Here is a 6,536-nt window from a genome sequence, read left to right on the forward strand (position 1 = left end):
TTATACATATTTTAGATGCTTGATGATGATCCTATAAAGGATCGAAACGTCGCATGAATTTGCAATTAGTGGTTTGATTGGCACCTTATGTCCACTTTCCTGCGAACCGTCAAAGTATATTATTTATGTTTTATATTATAAATAACATTATATTGTCGTAAAATTTCAATTAAGTCATCCATTTTTAAGAGCCAAATAAACTATTTTTTAAACGAACGCCACTGACGTGTAGGGTCACGAAAACAGTATCAATACTTTGTGGTATCGAGTACATTACTATTCGATACCGATACTTTTGTACTCAATACTTAGAAATGAAATGAACTTCGGACACGACGACTACTCAGAATTGAATATTTTGTGTGTTCGTTATTACCAGGTATCTCTAAAAGATAATTGAGATATTTATAAAAAAAAAATGATGATATAAAGTATAAATGCACTGACTGCACAAACACCAATCCAACGCCACAAGCAAATGATGCAGATAATGTTTAGAAAAAAGCAATTCCAGAAGTGAGGTTGAACAACTGCCTGTGACCATTGTATTATTTCGCATGTACAATAAACTACAAGAGCACAGAGCGAGACTGTAGTGATGTTTTGCTGCTACTGTTAAATAAAATATGTATTTTTAGTCGTCGGAACGATAATAAATTGTTAGGTAGTCATGTCTATGGTTTAATTTATGGTTAATAATCAAAAAAGAAATAAAGATTTCCTTCCTTCCTTCTTAAACCCTTCTTAAACCCTTTCCCATATTAAGTATTTATATAATTAATAAATACCAAGAACATTACATGGTGTCAGAAGTGAACGTAAGCAAGTGGACAAATATTAAAAATGTCGCAGACGCCAGCAGCGAAGAAAAAAATAAGATCTGCTGACGACGGACACATGGCGGTCGCTGGTCAGTCTAATCTTATACAATCGTCTTCGTCACTTATTAATAATATTGAGAAACTCAACGTACATTCGTCAAATATGCCGCTGACGTGGAAAACCTTTGCCACAAATTTAAAGATTTACATGCGGGCAAATAACTTTGAAAAAGAGTCGGAATCACGTAAGGTCGCCATTTTGTTAGCATGCATCGGCAGCGAGGCATTAGAGATATTTTATTCATTTAACGTCGACATCGATGTCATCACTTTCGATGAACTCCTAAAGAAATTCGAAGAATATTTCCTTCCCAAGATGAACATTACGATGGAAAGGCACAAACTTTTTAATAGAAAGCAAGGTCAAGATGAAGACATTGCGTTCTATGCTACAGACATCAAAAACATCAGCCTACAATGTGGTTTCGATGAGCTGCGCGACAGTATTCTTAAAGATGTATTCTCATGGAATCTAAACAATAATAACAACTGCATCAGAGAAAAACTTCTGATCAATAACCCTAAAACATTTCAGGAGTCACTGAATCTATCCAAAAAATTAGAAACGTCAAGACAACAAGCCAAAAATATTTAGTTGTAGACCTACTAGTCCATTAGCGTCGCTTGTCAAATATAGGATCTTTGTAAAGCTCACTTACTAAGAATAAGATTATAATATGAAAATTTAAATGTTTAGTTATGTTATTATGTAGAAAAACTATAAATGTAATGTATCGTCTTCTTATATAGGAATAGTGGTTGTTCACTTACTCACACTTCACCTACTTTGTTATGTTGTTACTGTTACTAAGCAGGATAATTTGAGAAGCATACTCTAAGATTAGTCTAATAATGTCTAATATAAGATAAATAATTTGTATTAATTTTCTGGATTTCTTTTCTTCAATGTAAAATTATTGCTAAAATGCTACTAAATTGGTTTTGTTTGTGTTGGCTCGCCAATTTATGTTAAATTAATACATTTCAACATAAAAATTAAACAATTGTAATAATGTTAATATTATATTGTTTGTGTGGTCTATGGAATCAGAGACTAAAGTATGTTATCTCTGGCAACACTACTTCTCTCTTCCTGCCTAGACGCCAAAACGATTGTGCGCGCTCTGCTACTAAATAAATTATTTAATATAAAAAAAGTGTTTTTTATGGTTTCCCACACCAGTAGAATCGACATCTTTTTTAGGGATACAAGTAGACAAGTATTGCGATTGGAAGGTATATATATTAGCTATATATTATAGCTATATGCTTATAACGCCCATTTATCAAGATGGCTAAATTTTTGTTTATGCGTTTATTGTGTAAAACAGCTTCTGTTGTCTAAAAGTCGACAAGACTTTTTTCTTTTTACATCTATATATTCTGTTACGCTCCTGTAATATTGTTGAAAGAAAACTGATATTTTCTAAATGTTCCTATACTTTAATTTAGAATAATTTACTTACCACGGCTATGTCTCATCAAACCTACGCTATGGTGTCATACTGTGGGGAAACTCTGTAGACGCAGATAAAATTTTTAAAGTTCAAAAAAAATGTCTCAGATCATTATGTGGAGCTGGTTACCTGGACAGCTGTAAAACACTTTTTAAATCACTCCGCGTCCTTCCCTTTCCTTGTTTATACATTTACGAATCGGGTATGTTTGTAAAGAAGAACATACATCTATTTAAAACTTGTGACAGTGTACTTCGGACGAATTCTCGACGTAAACATGAGCTATATATGCCAATGCAAAAGTTGGCCATATATAAAAATAATGCTTAACGCTTCAGCCTGTAATATCCCACTACTGGGCATAGGCCTCTTTCTCCATGTAGGAGAAGGATCAGAGCTTAATCCACCACGCTGCTCCAATACGGGTTGGCGGATTGCATGTTGCGGTTGCATGTTTTATTCCATTTTCAAGCGATGTGATGATGTATATCCGGTTACCAACGAATTATTGAAACTCCTCCTCACATTAAATAACTTGACTTGTACTGAGTGTAATAGTGTTTCCTTATTTTAATTCCTTAAAAAAATATGATCGACCATTGTGATACGTTCACTTGTGATTTATGCGGAGCATGCTTCTTAGAACAGGCGTCCGTGAGGACTCATATAAATAATTATGTGTGTACATTGTGTGCGTTTGATTCATTATCATTGCTCTAAAAAAATAAAGTAAATTATGTAAAATATTAGGATGTGCTTGTCTTTTGTGGGACATTTCCGTGTCAACCAAGAGACTTTGGGGCTTGACTGCGGAAGGGCTCACCTTCTGGTGTGACCCTCCAGGTTCCTTGGCGTGGCGGTTACGGGCGGTGCTGTTGGTGCCTTTTAATACCACGTGGCAAGACAATTTGCGAGCTACTATCTAATACTATATGTCTATGTCTAATACTGTCTCTGCTAAAGCTGTTTGACTTTAGAAAATATTCTCTTTAAATAAAATAATCCCAATTTCACTTATCGTTTCCAAAAAAATAATAATTTGAGAAGTGTGATTGCACCACGGAACTATTGAAGATTTAAGTAATACACACACACAACAACAACGACAACGACACTGAGAAGTCAGCCATCGCGGAACACCATCTGGAAGCCGGACCGAACCATTGGATTGAGTTTCATAATGCTCAAATACTCACGACAGAACGCCATTATATACCCCGACTGGTAAGAGAAGCCAGACAAGATATTTAAATTACTTCATATAGTAGTTTCAATAGGGAAGATGGGTTTCAACTGTCGAGGGTGTGGAATCCAGTGATTAGGTTATGCAAAACCTTGAAGAGTGATGTAAACAACTCGCGAATCGTTACAGTAAGTTACGTCTGCAAAACACGGGATCGGATGTCGACTGTTCGTAAAACAGGTGACAATGGTGGGGGTGAAAATAACAATAGTAGGGTTACCCCAGTGTCTACGCAGCAAACGTGTCAGAAAGGAAGTAGTCCGGTATGGACACAGCTAAAGCCAGCAACATCTACCCGCAAACTACAGTCTCGTGATCAAGACATTCGAAGTCAATGTCGAAATATCGAGCTTCGCAAAGCGAAAATAATAAACATGGTAATTATCCCGTTTTCGAAAAATTTTCATAATATAGAAAAATGTTGGGACATTAGAGCGATGATTTTGTAGAAGTTTGTGATGCAGACTGTGTATAGAGATAGTGTTCAAAGAATTATTCTCTGTAATAATTGTAAAGATAACCCAACGAGGATAATTGAGGATACTGAACAGCTTATCAAAGGGACCGAGGTCTTGGTAGGTACTATTGTATGATTTAATGTCATATCACGCTTTGAAAAAAACAAAACCTAACGAACACCAACATAGTAATGCAGACAGTGTCTGTGATGTGAGTATTAAGAATAATTGAATATTATTTATATCGATACTCCAATTATCACTTCGACTTCAATGGAATTCTTCAGAGGAAGAGAACTACAAAAATGGCCACCTCGGTTCATCAGTATTGAAGACTGTGTGAAAAAGTTTATTTCTATATGTCAAATATACGAAAGTGAACTTGAATTAGGTAGACAATATAATATAAAACTGAAGTGTTTTTTGTGTTATATACGATTATTTGGATAAATAAGTGATAGTTAAAGCACCACGATACTTTTAATGGTGACGCAGAAATCAGTGACGGCGGCATCTTCCTCCGTATAGTAATTACTTTGTAATTTAACTTAGGTGTAAAGCATCCGTTCATCAGCAGAAATGTGTCACTACAAACTCAACATCAACGGTCACCTACATATTGATACATAAGTTTATTACAATTCTGTGTAACTGGAGCCTAACTTACATTAATTTAATTAATTTAGTAAGTAGAATTTTAAATATTTTTAAATATCATATCAAAAATTGACCGCTCCAGCGGGGATCGAACCCGCGTCTCCGACTGACCGTGTCGGCGCTCTAGCCAATTAAGCTTATAGAACGATGTAGCCGCTAGATCGAAATTTTTGATATGATGATTTTTATATTTGGTTTGAGCGAACCGTGGCGCCGTCTATAGTGAGTTCTTTACAGAAACCCGTAACTATTCAAAGTTTCATATTACAATGAAAATCTTTGACAGGAGACGACACCATGCTATTTTTAATATGTACGATTTTATTTTTGTGTTATCCACACATTAGGAATTCTAAACATTTTTAAATAATATAATAGAATACAATATAAGTAGAAATAATATGAGTTATAATAATAGTATAATATAAGTAGAATTTTAATGTAAAATACGCTACTTTTACTGAGCACATATCCATTCCGAATGGGAATGAAACCCGCGACTGCTGCTGTTGAGGCATTCCTACATGCACCACTGCACCAGAGTTTTGTTAGGTTACAGGATGTTGACAACATTAAAAGTTACAATAAAGATAGGAAGAAAAGACAGATGAGAGTGGTTCAGATGTTGTTTGTCACAATTAGAGAGTATGCAGAAATGATTGAGAATATTTATGTGACTTATACTAAAACATAGCTCCGAACATAATTTTCTTCTTTTCTTCGAAACGTGTCTATCACCATACTATCAGTGAAGGCCAGCTGTCTGATGCAGGCTTACAAAATCAAATACCAACCCTATTCAAATAAATAAATAAATATCTACACAATACACACACTGTCGTCTGTTCCTAAAGTAAGCAACTTAATGCTTGTGTTATAGGTAACAGCCGACTAGCATAACTGCAAACATTGTTTTAAAACTAAGTGACGCAGATAATGTTTTATTTAATTTTCAAGCGATGTGATGATGTACACCCGGTCACCAACGAATTTTCGAAACTCCTTCTCACATTAAATAACTTGACTTGTACTGAGTGTAATAGTGTGTTTCCTTATTTTGATTCGCTAAAAAAAAAACATATGATCGACCATTGTGGTACGTTCACTTGGGATATATGCGGAGCATTCTTCTTAGAACAGGCGTCCTCGAGGACTCATATAAATAAACATAAGAAGGTATACAACAATCAATGTGTGTGTAGCAGCGTACTTGAACGACCCCTAGTCATTAAATATCTACATTTATAAAATGTTGAAGTACTATATAACATATGAGAAACTAATAAGAAAAAGCCTGACAGTGATACCTACGATAAAGAATAAAACAACTACGGTCAGTTCAGTCGTAAAGGCGATATGGTCATAGGATTTGTCCGTGTAGGAGACGGATCGTAACTTAATCAATGTGTGCGTTGACAAGCGTCTAGTGTCAGACTAACACTACTAGCGCCAAGACTGGGGCTACGAGTGCAAGGGGTGCACCTTCTACGGAGGCACTGAAATTCCACGGTAGGAGTGCTCGCTTGAGTTGTGAATGATGAAGAAAATGTAAATTGGTTTGCGACATTTTTGTTATTAGCAAAGGCATTCTCCAAACAGTGATGCAGATATTGTTTTATTGCATTCAGAAGGCAGTGATTTAGGAACTGGGGTTTTTATTTTATTTTAGTATATCCACAGGCTTAAAGAACATAAAGTTAAGGAAGTGATGCAGATGATGTAAAACACACGTCGAAGATAATAATTCAGGAAGTCAGGTAAAACAAGGAAACCTTATGCAACACAAAGGCTGTCCAACTCATTTTAATGTGATTTCTTAATTTAATTAATTCTTAATTTC

This window comes from Melitaea cinxia, chromosome 27, assembly GCF_905220565.1.
Source record: "Melitaea cinxia chromosome 27, ilMelCinx1.1, whole genome shotgun sequence".
Taxonomy (NCBI): domain Eukaryota; kingdom Metazoa; phylum Arthropoda; class Insecta; order Lepidoptera; family Nymphalidae; genus Melitaea; species Melitaea cinxia.